Below are 16871 nucleotides of genomic sequence, written 5' to 3' on the forward strand. Positions count from 1 at the left end.
TTATTTGCTACAAATCACAATAATCCTTCCTGCAAGCTGTTGCAGTTGTTCATTACTTGAATATGCTGTTAAAATGTGGAACATAATGTCGAGTAAATTGTGTGGAAGCATATGTTGAAATGTTTAAGAGGATTATTGCCTCAGATCGTTTAAAATTAAACAAGTTCATTGCATGACATACTGTTTTGTGTGTGACAAAATTATTTGCAACATTAATTCCTTCTAGACTGGGTTAATTTCCCAAAATCATCTTCAGGCTTAAATGATCTTAGTCAAAGGAGATACAATGGGACTAAGATCACCTTGAGACCCTTTTAGGAAATGGGACTTTGGTCTGCAAGCACACTCTGAAGACAGACCTTGCTAGTAACACTCACCAAGAAAGTGAGAATATCAGTCATACAAAATTCTGCTGAGCGTTTGTTGCAGAGGACTGCTGAAGGAATGTCCTGAGTTGAGATAAGAGGATCTGCAGGGAGCAGGGGTCACGACAGGAGACATGTCAGGGAAGAGAGGGATTTTAATTCAACAGCTACGGCCATAAATCACTAAGCTGCTGGAGCATCTACACAGAAACATTCAGACATGTATAGCACCAATTCCTCCTGACTCACAGTATGCATTTACCTGGGTTATTGGCTATTGGCTATTACTGGGTTATGGGCTATGGGAGGGGACTTCTCAGCTGATCAACTTTACAGGGACAAGTGTAACAAGGCCAGTTAGCTACATAGTAGGGATGCAACGAGTGGGCTCACGGTTCGATATGTATCACGGTTTTGGGGCCACGGTAATGATACGGTTTCGGTATCTTTATATTCAAAACTTTCTTTTCTTAAGTTAAAAAGGTGTAAAAAAATGTTTTTATAGTAGTCTGCCACAAATAACTACTGTAACGCTCTATGTGTATGACTGTGGGGGAGGGGGGAGACGGGGGTTCAGGTAAATTGGTGGGTTGTTATAATTTGCTGATGTTCATCTGATTGGATGGGAGGGGTCCAGGATAGTGGATCATTTAAATACAAATTTCCGTTATTTATTTATTTTTATACAGTATATCATATATTTTTTTACTTTTCACAATTAAAAATAAATAAAACCAGTACTATAGTTGGTTATTTTTGTGTAGAACAGGTATAAACAGTATTTTTTACACATAAATAATAATAGTAAAATAAATCCTCACAGTCAGGCCAGTGTGTATGTGCCTTTGCTTGTGAACCTGACATGACTTTTCAGATAGGGCACCTCCCAGCAAGGCAGGAGCATATGCTCTCTATTACAAAGAGGGGGAAACGTCTGACTGTGGCACGAGACGGCAACTTTAACAAGCATACGAAATAAAAGTGTAAAACATGACAAAAAAAAAAAAGGGACGGCTCATCACCCAGTGAGAGACTGTTCCCATCATTCCTACAAAAGTGCTGTTCAAAATAATCTGACTGTTTCGTGTTTCTGTTCAAAAGGATGCGTAGCTGCACGCAGTTCAAAAAATAATAATAATGATAGACCTCCCGCGCAAAAATAAAGAAATGCTGTGCAGTTCCGCACGGACCTGTGCGGTTGATGACTGGTGGAGCTGCAGCAGTGGATTCAATAGGAATCAGCACTTACTACTGCAGGCCACGCCGCTGTGTCAAGGCGTCCAGTCAACTTCAACTGTGATACCGTAATGCACACATGAATCGCTGCATACTGAACGGTTTGACAACATACCATGTACTGCTGCATCCCTACTACATAGGTTAGCTAGGCTACTAGTTAGGCCCGTACAGCGAGCCTAGCCTATGTAGGCTAAAATCGTAATTATACATTGATCTGACGAATGAAAAATAACATTTTAGAAAATTGAATTACATTTTCTAATTTTCATTTTTTTTATATGGAAAATTGAACTGATAAGCATTACACAGACTGCAAAACATAGTCATTGCTAAAATATACACATCATGCATCATGCAGAGTTTAATTGTCAGATTCACCAAAATGCTTATCTACAAAGTTAGGTTTTTGAGTTCTGGGTAAACATATCAAGCAATTTTAAGATGCCGGTTTGGGACCCATGCATAAAACACACATACAATACAAAGCACACTCGTGGTCAACTGATTAATCGGGCCGATATCTGCGCATTTTGAGATAATCAGCATCGGCCGATGCCTGCGCTCATGAGGCCGATAAACAAAAAATTTTTGCGTATTAGTGTTGATTTTTCGATACATATCGATTTTGAATATTTAAAATGGTTTCCATACTCTTTTTCTGCACTATCGATATACCGCTACCAGTTGCACTTTCTCGCTCTCCCTTCTCTCCAACAGCGAGGTGACAGACACACCGCTGCAGCGCCCACATAGCCCTACCTCCTCTCACTCGCAGTGCTGTCTTCTTCTCATTTGCTCCAGTTTGATATGGTGTTAACTCATTAAAGATGGCAAGTGCAGATGCTCCATGACCGGTTTTGGTTGACAAAGACAACAGCAGAACTGGAGAGTTTTAAACTGGAGTGGAGAGAGGGGGGAGGGAGAGAGAGGGGGTGGTTGGATCTCACTTCCCCGCTCTACAGTCCCGTACAGAGACTTTGAGAGGGGCAGGTGTTAAAAAAGAAAAAAGAAAAGGCACATGGACCCCCAGCTCTGGTTCTAGGCATTTTGCCGCTTTGGGCAAACGGAGCAGCATGGCGGGGTGCAGACCGCTACCTCAATGTCCATTCACGCTTAAAAAAATGTGCCTGATAAAAAGCATCAAGGGGCAAAGGACCAGGTGCTCAGGCATATTTTTCATCTGGTTCCTACTAGTATGAAACTTTTTTTTTTTTTTTTTAAAACACAACTGAGTTAAGGGACAGTCCTGTTCCGCTAAAAACAAAAACGTGTGTCCTTGCTGTCCCGAGCCGTGTCACGCACATTTCAACATTGCTTTCCGTTGCACTGGGAATTAATTTAGTTAAAACTGGATGTGTTTGTGTAAATACTTAACTTGTAAATAACAAATCCTGCACTTCTGTAACGGGGAGACTCAATTTCCCAATCCCGATCAGACTTTAATATGATGCTGTTTATTATTATTTATTTTTTATAGTTTATAATTATTTAATTATTATTATGCACTGATTATTTAATTATTTCATTCATAAGTTTAGTTTTTTGATTACCTGTGTACATTTATTTAGTTGATACATTTTTTGTAAATAAGTGCACTGCAGATAGAGTGCAGTTCTACTTAAGCAAACAAGAGACAATGCTGATGATAACATTAGTGTTAAATGTTTATTTAAGTTCTGCAGTTTTTTGTCTCTTTTGTTATTATTAAATAGTATTTTATCAGATGTAAAAAAAAACAACAAAAAAAAAACAACAACATGATATCAGCATTATATATAGGCATTGGCCAATGTGTGCACTTGTTGATCACTAGTGCACCCACACACATACAGGTACAACAGTGTCAAACAGGACACAAATACTGCTCAGGAACCAGCCTAGCTGACAAAAATCCAAAACAATACACAGCATACACCAGCATACAACATAAAATGCTTCAAAACCACTGTAATATAAAAACTAAAATACAGAGATAAAAATGTATAAATATTTATTATATAAAATAATAAAGCTTCTGACTGGGATTAGCCCTTATTTTGTACCTTACCAACTTATTATTTTACCATAATTTCAAGGTAGGTAACAAATTGCATAGATTTGTCAAATAATAATAATTTACATATTTATCCATTATAAAGATGGTTATTTGCAGACCAACTGTGATACACATTAATAACATAAAGTTCCTTGTGCTTATCCTGACAACAATTGTACTGATCCACACAACAGACCAACAGACCTTTAAATGGGGGGAGGGGAACTACATCTCCCTCAGGCTCCATGTTTGCTGGAGCAAATGTGACAATGGGGCGTGTCGGGGAACAGGGGGGTGGAGAGCTCAGCTTGAGGGAGGGTTCGCTGAGTTTTGCCCTAATATGGCCACAGCCAGAGGGGGGTGTTGGTAGCAGAGGGACTTGCCCATCACTACAATGGCAGTCTGCTTGAACCTGCTTTGGCACTAGCAGCGAGGGAGGAGAAAAAGCCTTGTGTCAACTTCCAGAAGTTCTTAGTGGGCAGTCTGAACAACAATTCTGCTAGTAGGTGGATTTAAAAAGACATTGCATTGACTTTGCCTGGAATTTTGACTCTACTGTATACCCTAAAAACAACTTTCTAATTCGTTACAATAGCAAACATTACATTACATTGCATTTAGCAGATGCTTTTATCCAAAGCGACTTACAACCATTCAAACACCGACGGATGCAGCCATCAGGAACAATTAGGGTTAAGTGTCTTGCTCAAGAACACTACAGCATGCTAGCAGGAGGAGCCTGGGATCAAACCGACAACCTTTAGATTACTAGACGACCAGCTCTACCTCCTGAGCTACCATCCCCCCTGACATATAATAATAATAATAATAATAATAATAATAATAATAATAATAATAATAATAATAATAATAATAAAAAAAAATAAAAATAAAAAAAATAAATAAATAAATAAATAAATAAATAAATAAATAAATAAATAAATAAATAAATAAAAGCTACAAAGGCTGATTTAGATTTGTTTTTTACACAACCTACAAATAGTGTAATAATACATGCCTAACGGCAGCAGACAAGTGCTCTGCTGACCTTGAACATTGGAACATAAACATTTGGATAGACAGTTAATGTGCCTCGACCCAACTGATGGAAACACACCTAATTCACATTCTATTTATTGCAACATTTCTACCGTTGGTTTAGAAATTCCACATATGCTTCCATGTGGATGGAAAGATAAGGATTTTTCAAAACAAAGTCTAATAATTTTGACACCTCTACCACATAGTAGAACGACAGGAGAGACAGAAACAGGCATTATTAAATAGGAAGCAGTATAGGTGAAACAAATTTTATGCAAGCATTTCACCTATGAGCTAATTATAGTGGAGAAGAAATGGTCAACTATTTAGGGTCATCCCGACTAGACACACCAGCAGACACTTCTATAGCCTTGTGTCTCTGAACACACACACACGCACACACACGCACACACACGCACACACACGCACACATACGCACACATACGCACACGCACACACAGTCTGTAGTCGTATTAACAGTAGACGTCGTCGCAGCCGAATGAGGCTGTTCATTGTGTCACAAACACAGGAAGCTACACACCCACCTCCATAGACTCACATTTCTGTGCAGCCGCTCTCGCTTTCAAAAGTGCCCTTACAGAGCACAGCGAGGCCGACTCCTGTGTAAGTGGGTATGAATGAATATGTCAACACACATGGACTCTCAAGTTTGCACGCAGGACAGTACAGTCTCATAGCCTGTTCCTGACTGAGGCTACTCAGCTCTGGTCAGCTGGGCCGAGACAGCTGGGCCTGCAACCCGATTCCACACCACTCTCCATTACAAGATCACTATTATCCTCTCAGGAGGGGAATCACCAGGGATCTCGCAATACAACACTATCGTATCGCAAATATTTATGTTTTGCAATACACCAAGCATTGCGATGCAATACTGCGATACATTATTAATTTCTTTCTCACCTGACTGCAGCAAAAAAAAAGCATCTTTATGCTCTGTTCTTTTTGAAAACACTGATGTTACGACGTAAACTTGCACGTGTCAGTGTGGTCAGACAGACATCACATCTAATACGTGTTATGTTTACATCCAATGGTGCCATTGTTAAAATACTCACTTCATATGAGACAAGCTCGACAGCATTTTCCCTTTTTCTACCCATTTTCACCAGTCGTGTTGTTAATACTGAAATAAAACCAACCCTTTTTCACCAATGGTAGAACATAATTAGATACGTCAACAAACAAACAGTGGGGAGCTGGTAATGAAAATGATACTCGCTACATAGCTGTAAAGGCTGGTTACATAGATAAATTAATAGAGCAGCAAGAAAGAAATCAGAGAAACTCAAACAAATTGAAATCCTCCATTGGAAAAAAGTGTGTGGCCAAGATCGCGGGTCCTTCTATCTACGGAAATGATAACTGCCTCATACGCACGACGTAGACAAACATCGTTGCTGATGCATCACGTGATTTTTTGTCGTCACTAGTTTTTCCTTCGTGACTTCCTGGTGCTGATTCCAGCTCCGCCACTCCACAATGTGGAAACACAAACTGTAACCAAAAACAAGCAGCTTTGACGGAATTTAATAGATTTTTATTATTCTAGTACCAAAAACTGTCACTTGTATTTGCAATTTATATAATGAAATACAGATACTTGGCGTCCGTGTATCGATACAATATCGCCATGCAAAATAGCGCGATACTATGCTTCACCAACCCCTACTACCCCCGCACCACATCTGGCCTTAGATTCACAGAGAGAGAGAAGGAGAAACTGATGGCCACAACAGAGACGAACAGTTGGAGCTGACTTTATAAGACTATATTATTTATTATGAGTTTTTCTGCTGTAGACATCTGGAGGAATGATAATAAGGAAAGGATGGAAATCAGTGGAGTTGTCAACAAGTCAAAAGAGACTTCTGTCAGCGTTGAAAGAGAGGGAGAGAGAGAAGCAGAGAGAGCGGGACAGAGAGACGATGATAGTGGATGGTCTAGTCCAAGGAAATTCACTGTATTTCTGCATGTATACATTTTAGTTCTTACCCATTCTTATTTCTATTTTAAGTGGTATGTTTATACATTTATGTCTGTATTGAAGCTTAACTTCACTTACTGCACTTATACACTTTGTTTCCACTTGCTTTGGCAATATAAACGTACATTTCCCATGGCAACAAAGCCCTTTGACTTGACAGAGAGAGACAGAGCGAGAGCGAGAGCGAATGATCATTCACTATCATAGATAGTGAATGATAACAAGGGATGCAAAACACATAAGACGGAATGAGAAAAAGGGAGGGAGTTTGGCATTCAGTGATGAGGAGGAAGAGAAGTAGCGGGAGTGGCCACCCTGCTACCAGCAGACATTAAAGCTCAGAGTGTGAGACCCGAGGCGCAGAATTCCTGCTCAGCCACATCTCAATGCCACCTCTGTTCTGCCTGGCTTTGCACGTCAAAATGTACAAACGATGCCATGTCTGCGTGGGACTTCATGTGAGAAAGCAGGCGTTGTGTGCATGCGTGTTTTATCAGTGAGAATTTCCACTACAAGCTTCTTCTTCTCTTGGGGGCGGAGTTATGGACCCATCGGCAGGTTTCAATTTTTAGCAGCTGGGAGTGGCTATAATTGATAAAAAAGCATCAAAAAGCAGCAAACAACCCTGTGTTATTAGGGCTGGGTATTGGGCAGGTTCTGATGATTCAATTTCAATACAAGGGGTCAGGATTCGATCCAATATCAATTAAATCCAATGAGATAGATGAATTACGTCTCGTGCAGCTTGCTCGTAATTTGACACCATTTTCTTCACATCCTGTTCAGATATTAGTCACACAGCGAGTTTAGCTCCAGTGTTTCCTCTATATGCACCGAGCAGCGGCGATCATATAGGGGACCGCCGGTCATATATCCGGACACCGTGGTGAAAGTCGGAACAAACTTTTAAATTAGGCCTTGTTGATCTAATATGAGTGAATATTCAGCAACTGGATTTATTATTTCTTGCTTCAAATTTGCTCGGAAACAGATTTTGGTGGGCTGATAAGGTGAAATATGTATGACAGTTTACAGGGTAAATAAAACAGAGCCCAGAGTAAAGCTGCATTCCAAGTTCAGCTTTACAAGTTCCATTGGCTCCCAGAACCCGGAACTTGTGCTCAAACCCCATTGGCTCACAGAACTAGGGGCCTCCGGAGGGTGGCTCCTCCCACTGAAACAGTCGGTTTTCAGACAGGGTGGATTGGACAGATGTAAAAATGGCTCGAATGCATAATCTGAGTGGCATTTTCAGCAAAAAACATTTAAAAACATGTTTTGGAGACCTCAGAGACCAGATATTAACTTGGTGAAAAAGGAGCACAATGGATCCTTTTTACGGGCTGCCAAATATAATTTATAGCATTTTTTATTTTTATCTTTTCATACACGATCGATTAACTAGTGGACTAACTAGTTCTCTGGTATTACGTTAGAAGACGCGGACATGGCTCCCTGGTTCAGTTTTTGTCAGATCGAGTGATGCAGGTGATGCGCCGGGGACGGTAGCTCAGGAGGTAGAGCTGGTCGTCTAGTAATCTAAAGGTTGCTGGTTGCTGGTTCGATCCCAGGCTCCTCCTGCTAGCATGCTGTAGTGTCCTTGAGCAAGACACTTAACCTCTAATTGCTCCTGATGGCTGCGTCCGTCGGTGTTTGAATAATTGTAAGTCGCTTTGGATAAAAGCGTCTGCTAAATGACTAAAATGTAAATGTAATGTAATGCTGCGTTCACGCAAACTCGGAAAAGGAATTTGTTTCAGAAGTGATGATACATCCATGGGAACTCAGAAAATGTCAGTATCAGCCAAATTGTTATTTTAAATATCGGTATCAGCCCAGAATTTCACAAACAGTGCATCCTTATCTGTTGAATTGGTTTTCACTTTTAAATACAGTACACACCTTGACCGTGTATAACTTAAGTTCTTAAGTTAACGTTGGCATAATTGGAATTTTGGTTTTGCATGATAGTTCAAATTGAATAATAGACGCAATCAGAGAAATACAATTAACCGTTTCTTGTCATTTTGTTGAATTTACATCAAAGTAACGAAAAAGAGCAGGATGGTTCCCTATTAAATACAATAAATCATGGACATTTTGTGCATTGCAATGGTTTCTTAGTAGTAACACTGAACCTCTCAGGTAATACAACAAAGTTGTCCTTCTTTGTGGATGAAAAGATAAAAATAGAAAATGCTATAAATGATACTTTGGCAGCCCATAAAGAAAGAATCTTCTACTTCTTCTTCCGCAGACTGTTGGTTTGTCGTGGAGAGAAATAGAAAATGCTATAAATCTCCAAATTACCGTACCTGTTAAAATCAATAGGTCACTGGTTCTCAAAAGCCAGCTACTGAGAGGCCAAGGTTGCAGCCAGGATGACTTTGCCAGCTGTAAAAGAGAGAAAAACAAGCACAGCAACAGCAGTTGGCTGGCGGCTTATAATCATGAAAACTAATCATCCGTTGAAAGATCAGCGTTAAAGATCGAGCTGATTTTCTTTGTTATCTGACAAATATCTCTTTGATACGATGGCTCTCAATACCAGATTTTTGCATTGAGGATTTTCTCCTATACAGATACCCTTTCTATGACACAAATATCCAATGACGGTAACATTGCATCTAAATGGACAACATATTAGTGCACTAATTATTTAATAATAACTGAAAAGAAAAAAACCTCTACAAAAAAACGTTAATTGGGCTGGGCTGTGCAGCCCCCCCCGCCCGCTATCTCTGGAGTGCTTGGGGTGGGGGTCGTTAGGCCTTGGGTGATTTAAGGCATATGTTTCCTAACAGTCAAATATTGGTTAAAAAAGATCCATATGTTACAATGTATTATATGCCCTAAGACCTTTGCTCTCTTCACTACGATGAAAATTGAACCAATTCAGACAAAAACGAGCAACAATAACAAGAGAGGATGTATTAAAAGAGGGGGGTCTCAGATTTAATCAGGTTTGATTTATTGGTTCTCTGAGGAAAAAAGGTTGGGAACCCCTGGTCTAAACCAACAAACTTTGCATCCTATTACTCTGTAGCGCAGGCTGTTTTTGAAGCCATCCATTTTTCCTGTAGCCCAGAAAGCACTAGAAAGCACTACGCTGCAGGCATTCTGTACATAAATAGACTTTACAGCAGCAGACGAGCCTGTTGTTGGGAGTAGTTGGAATTGACGGAACAGAATCGATAGGCCAGATGGTGTGGCTTTTCAGTGCCCTATCATGCCCCACCTCAGGTTTCAAAAAAAAAATGAGCTTCTCATCTGACATCATCTAGTGAACCGATGAGGTCTTACATGAGGCTTTTATAAGAATTCAGAACTGCCATCAAGACAAGGATGTGAAATACGGAAACGAGAATCAGCACACATGTCCCTTTTCACTGAAAACAAAATAAGCTATATATATATATATAGAGAGAGAGAGAGAGAGAGAGAGAGCGAGCGATAGATCTATCTATCTATATATCTATATATGCACATTATTGTTTATTATCCAAACAATTTGTGGAAAAGGAACATAAGATTTTGGTGTCAAATTTGTTTCATCCATTATTCCCGTATGTATTTTTTTCTTGTCAAAATCACAGCTTATATTACGGTTTCCATAGATTAATCTATAACAATTTATTCACCTTCAGAGCTGAGAGGGTGTGGTCTCCACCAAATTAATATTCATGAGCTGACCTTTGTGTGACCACAGGTGAGAATTGAAAGGTTCATGCAAGGTAAACTGAGCTCAATGTGTGATGTGTCAATAAGTGTGATGATTTAAACTGATTGGCTGTATGTAGAGGAGTATCTCACAAGAAAAAAAAAGAGAAGACAATGAACTAGGGCGCACTCTTTTAAAAAAGAACAATTTAAACACCTCTACCTTTTATATATTTGTTCTATTTTCAAAGTGAAGAAACAGAACAAAATGTATGATGGCTATAATGATGTGAAGTGATAGTAGAAAATACCGGTGTTTTAATTACGGTATGACAAATGGCATGGAAAAAAACAAAACACAAAACATTGCTCTGCTTCCGAATTAATGCATACATGGCTGACAATTCAAGCTGAAATTGGCAGAACAGTGGGATCTTCACAGACCTCAGGTTAACATCGCAGCTCTCTGCTCTACAAGCAGCCTGCAAGGGAATGGTGGAAACCATGGCAAGTGCAAAACGACAGAGAGCTGTTGTCTCGCTGGCAGGATATGAGTGCAAAAAGTGAAACGTGAGGAGGAAGTATGTAAGGTCACAATGAGCTGCTGGAACACCCACATAATACTGTACTGTGTGTGAGCAAGAGACGGACAGGCACACACAGCCTGTAAACCAAGGCTGGGCAAATTCATTTTTACATAAATTATAGTGGGCCACAGTTGTTAATGTTAATAACCATTAAAATAAACTATTCCAAACAAATCTCACTACTAATATTAAAGTCTGTCATTTTCCTAGGTGAGGTTTCATCCTTTTGTTCAAGGTACAACAGAGTGTGATGATGACTGGGGGCCACAATAGGCCTATGGGCTAGAGGTTCCCCACCTCTGTGGTAAACGCTTTACTTAAGAGTTTAGTGTCAGATTCAGTTAAGCTCAGTGATTAAACAGTATGCACACTGAGGCGAACATGAAAATAAGAACTGCGAGAGAGAGAGAGAGAGAGCATTATGTCCTCCAACACTAATGTCAGTTACAACACCATTGTCAGTTTACAGGGTGTAATACTGCAAGGAAATGGAATGGAAAAGAAAGTTGAACTCTGCTCCCTGGTTGATCAATTGTGATGCAACAAACCATGTGATCTTTGGACAAATTGCAGACATGCGAAGATGTGTGAACAGTTCGCTCTTGGAGCTTGCACACACGTTTGTTTGTTGGTTTCCTGTTCTACACATGCCTTTTTTGAAAAAAGTTCTGCCACATGTGTGTATAATGGCAGCTCAGAGGATCTAGAGTAAGAGACAGGCAGACAAACTATAGGACAGCCAGCTTTCAACCTAACAACCTAATTTCCTTTAGAGCAGCCATTCCCAAACTTAAGAACTCCTTGGCCCAATTTGAAATCTGAAAATCTTGTGCGACCCACCCAAACCTTTAATCACAACTCAATGACAAGATATAAGAGACGATCCGAATCGAAAAATAGGTCAGATATATGAAGAACACGTAATTTAAATCCCATGGCGTTGTTTTATTAATTCTGATTACTTTTTAAAATATAAATATTTAATCATAAATATTTTATGGTAATTCCAAACTTTATTACAAAACAGTTACAACTGAAAATTATTATTATTTTATTTATTTATTGTAAATGACCCCTTGTGGCCCACCTGCAGTAACTTCACAGCCCACCAGGAGGCCGTGGCCGACAGTTGGGGAAACAGTGCTCTAGAGGAAACAAAATGGACCAGATATGTAAAAAAGATAAGACAAACAATTGCTTGATTATATTAGTGCCTGATGAGTAGTAGACTTGGGTAGTATTTCTTAAAAACATAAACCTGCTCATGTTAAACCTGAATCAGTTAAAAAGTTAACTTTAATCCCTGTTCAGGAACCTTAAAGGGTGAAAGCGCACCGTTTTTGACTGGACAGGCTACTATGTTGTCTATTCTCTATTCTTCATCTGGTGGCGCAGTGCATTGCACTGCTGCCTCACAGAAAGAAGGTTCGATTCCCACCTGGGGCGCTGTTGGCACCATACTCCGGTGGGTTATCTCCTGATTTGGGGCCTTTCTGTGTGGAGTTTGCATGTTCTCCTCTTGCTTACATGAGGTTTCCTTCATATAAGATTGGTAAGGATCCCCACCAAAAACATGCAAAAAAAACCCTGTCATCTGACTAGTGATGAACATTTGGAATTGGTCCCAGGGTGCATCGCTGTATGCTGCCCACTGCTCCTGTCTTCCACCCAGAGGAAGGAAAAGCCAGGATGAGTTAAAAGCAGATGGGTGTTGTGTTGTATGTGACAAATAAAGAATCTTCTTCTTCATTTAAAGAACTAGCCATGGTTGCACACACGCATACACAAAGATGCATACAAACCATTGTTGTTCAACATAGGGGTCGCCCGATTAAAAGCTCACTTGGTGACAGGGATTTAAATTATTTTATCACAGTCACAAGTGTTTTAGAGGTTCTGTCTAGAAGGCTTCTAGCAAGTGGACTGTGGAATATCAACTCAGTGGAATGGAGGGTCTCTAGAATTGCCACTACCACAGTATTCAACAAGTATTATAACAACGTAAAATAAATGTTCATGGTTGATTAGTCCACTCAAGTTAGAAATCCCATCACTCATCACTTCCACTGAATTACTGTATAAGCAGATGCACAGTCTTTGTGTTAGCCCTGCATCTGTGGTGCTACCGTGAGTGAGAAATCTGTTGTGTTGAAGGTTCCAGCCCAGATGGCAGTGTTGGCTGAGTCAGCAGTGCACGGTGGGCTGTGATAAACTAGATGATTAGGAGCTGATATCAGGAAGAGGCCAGGGACTGGGGGGCCCAGGCCAAGTGGCAGAGGGGCTAAACGTCTTACCTACTTTACCATGTCTGCAGGAATTAACAAGCTAAATGGGCTTAACGACTCAGTTGGGCCGCCTCCGAATAGCGATGCACTCCACTCCAGATTGCAGCGAGTTATTCAGCAGTTTATATGACTATAAGCACTCAGAAACACTCAGTCTGCCTTGTGCCGTGGACGTGACCAACAAGTCATTATCTATGTCCAGGTTAAATCAAATAGGATAGGTGCTTAATCAGTTTGCAAGTAGTTGTTTTACCTTTTCAGCAAAACATATTTTAAAAGGGGCTAAACATTTAAACCGACATGAATAATAGGCTCCAATGTTGTCAGGTTAAGAGTAGGGCTGCCCCATGAAACTGAAGAGTCGAATCATCAGTCGGAAACCCATCAGTCGATTGAGATTCTTCAAGTTGAGCAGTCGTTGTTTTATTTCTGGGGTTTTTTTGTCAGCCAGTGTGCATTACAATAACAGGATACACTGATAGAAGCAAAATGCAAAAGTATAACATTTCAATGGGGAATTATATCTTAAGGGGAATCATAAATATATATTTTTATATGTATGAATTGTCTGTGTCAGATATACCAACAGGGTGGGCCAAGACTACACCGAATTAACAAATTGGTGACACAGAAAATGGAATTAGGGGAGTTAATTACTGTAAATAACATTAAAATATGTGCGAAAAATCTTGCCAGTAGCCCTTCCAGCTAGAGATGGGATTGATCCGATCCAATCCAATATCGGTATCGGGTGCCGATACTGAGGTCATTCAAGTTTAAGTTCAAGTTCAAGTGGTTATTTGTCACATACATACACTATACATACGGCCATACATATATGCAGTGAAATGTCATGACACCTGGTGAGTATGCACAATACTAGCTAGTCTTGGCTAAACTAGAGCAGGGAGAAAGCTTCTCCTCATGAAAACGCTTGTTCAGCTAATAGCACATCCAGATATTAGGCTTGGTACCACTGCAGTTGCTGAAGGAAATCCTGAGGGATTTCTTTTTTTTTTTTTTTGTAGTCACACAAAGCAGCTCGTGATAAATAGTTGGAGTCTGGGCTCCCAGATGAAATCACTGCTGCAAGCAGTTTGCTCTGGAGGCTTTGAACAGGGAAATGATGAATATTAAATTACCTCTATCTGGCCTGACGAGAGTTTGAAGCAGTTTCTTCAGCTGCCTCTTGTAATCAAACAGTAATGGCCATGGTAATCATATTTCACAAGTTAGAGGGTGGCAGGCTTGCTGATAGTTTTCAATGGATACTTATTTCATTAGCTAAACACAACATGAATTCCATCCATCAGAAATGTGTCGACCAATTGTAATTTCTTGAGATGCTTAAACTTGAACTTGAACAAAAAGGAAGATCCCAATAGCACTATGTTAATCCTGAACATCACCAGGTTAAAGCAAAATGGTTTGGGTTTGGTTCTTCATTTACCGGGGTTTTGGTCTAATTTTTAAAAGTAGGCTGGTCTGCAATGCTCAAAAGTAAATGGATGCATTTGACACAAAACAAGTTGAATTTTAAGCATCAGATTGAGTCTATGTTGGCGTACTACAGGGCTTTATTTTAAATTTCTGATTGATTTTTGATTGTTTTTACACAAAACTTAAAAGCCGATTTGCGATGTTGTAGGGAATAAGCAATGCCGTATGTATATGTTTTTTCTAATATAAACAGCGCAATTTAACATTGGCTTTCTGACTTCCACTTCAGCAACCTGCCGTGCAGGAGCAGTTTGGGAAACCACAGAAAAAGGTGCAAACTGGCACATCCTGTTTTTCTGTCACAGACGCTCACAAACTGAGCTGAGAACGAGCTAAGGCTTTAAACTGCTTGCTTTTACACCCATTTCTCTGCCAGTGGGCCAATCGGGCATAGTCCCAGATGCAGAACACACACACGCACACACACACGCACACGCACACGCGCACGCACACGCACACGCACACACACACGCACACACACACCAAACTTTGCCAGAGGACATTTGTAAATGTCCACATGTCCCAGTGGGACGTGGCGCATTGGCTCTAAATGTTATACAAATATCCGACAAAATCCAACAGGGATTGTCACTGTACACTTGTAGTGCACTCTGAATAACATAAGTCTATCTATGTTAGATACTGTGATTAGTTACCAGGGCTGATAACATCGATATGTCCACCAATGTCAACACAGTCATTTCCCTAAACAGGACCTAAGACTTGAACAAACACCAGCTGAAGATAAGGTGAGCTTATACTATGAGCATGACATGCCTCAGGGCGGGACCCAGGCTTGGTGCCCTGGATGTTGCAGAATGGTTGAGTGGATCACAAGTCAGCTGTTACAGAAACGGTGTAGACTTTAGCTTGAATGTAATTAATCCCTGAAGTTTAAATATCTGGAACATGCTGGTGCCAATGAGAAAAATTCTCTGTATGAGCTTTTTCTGACCGGTGTAAGAGGCCCACAGAGTCACCTCCGGGCACTTACCATAACTTACCGTCCATGTGCAACACCTACTTTACTTTATGAGATTTTTGATCACATTTCTCATTTCATTCTAGATTGATTGTTCTGATGCATTGACATATATAATTTAAGCCAAAGTGACGATTGCAGTGATGAAGGTGTTTACAAGCCCAGGGTCAAAATTATAGTTTGACAGCAACCCCTTACCCCTTCAGACAAGCAAATAAAAAATTCCCCAAAAACCTAGAGGGCAAATATGCAGTGTACTAGTATTTAATTCTGCATGTGTGGCCCTCTCCTTTCTATAAGATATTCCCTGATGACATTATATATTGAATAAAACTGGTGTAAGTTGAGCCCTCCAGTTTGACTAGCTATAACAAAACACATGCAATTCAACATCATCCTAGCGAGGCCAGCAGTTTTACCCACAGAGTCAGTGTCCTGTGCCTTATATTCATGAAATTTAACCCGCATACCAGAAATGCTGCAATTAGGTCTCCACATTCCAACTAGGAAAGCACACACAGTTGCATATGCACAACACACAAATGTGCACGTCGCTGAGTCGCAGCTGTCACTACATGTCCTGGCCACCATCAGGCAATGTTTCAACGGATCGGGAGCAATAAGATGAGATTAGTCAGGGAGCATAAAATCTTTTCAGAGCCCGATACAAGTTGGAGAAATTTGTGCCTCCACCCTGGACACAAATATGAAGAGTTTAGCCTCACTCTGGGAACAGAGTGTGAGGAAAACATGTTGAGTACTGTTGTTTTCACTTGAAGACCTCCCAGAACCGGGCCTGTGAATCATTTTGTGTCACCACACAACATATTAAGATTCCATTCTGTTGCTGGTAGATGGAGGACTGTCGACGATTTGGGCAAATGTTCTCCATAAGGCCAAAGAGCATTCACAATCAACTACATACCAGCATGTATGTAACAACCCTTTAGAAAGCCAATTTAGGACTATTCTCAGAATGCGTTCAGTTTAACAGCATCCTGATCCAGGCTCAGCCACGACCCAGAGTCAAGCATAAGGACAGCCTTGAAACAAACTCGCCCTTATCTGTGAATTCTGGTTTGACATGTTCTGAACTTTTCCACCAATGTCCACAGTTGGTAAAATGGAGTCATTCATTGGCAGCTCTTGTCAAGAACAGACACAGACAC

At 40.3% G+C, this 16871-nt stretch overlaps 1 protein-coding gene across 1 annotated transcript in view; it reads right to left on the minus strand.

Annotated features, from left to right (window-relative positions):
- Nucleotides 1-16871, minus strand: part of fam49a (family with sequence similarity 49 member A) — a 55527-nt gene that overhangs the window by 37598 nt on the left and 1058 nt on the right. The gene's annotated exons all lie outside the window — the stretch shown is intronic.

Source organism: Zeus faber (genome assembly GCF_960531495.2).
Source record: "Zeus faber genome assembly, chromosome: 2".
NCBI lineage: Eukaryota > Metazoa > Chordata > Actinopteri > Zeiformes > Zeidae > Zeus > Zeus faber.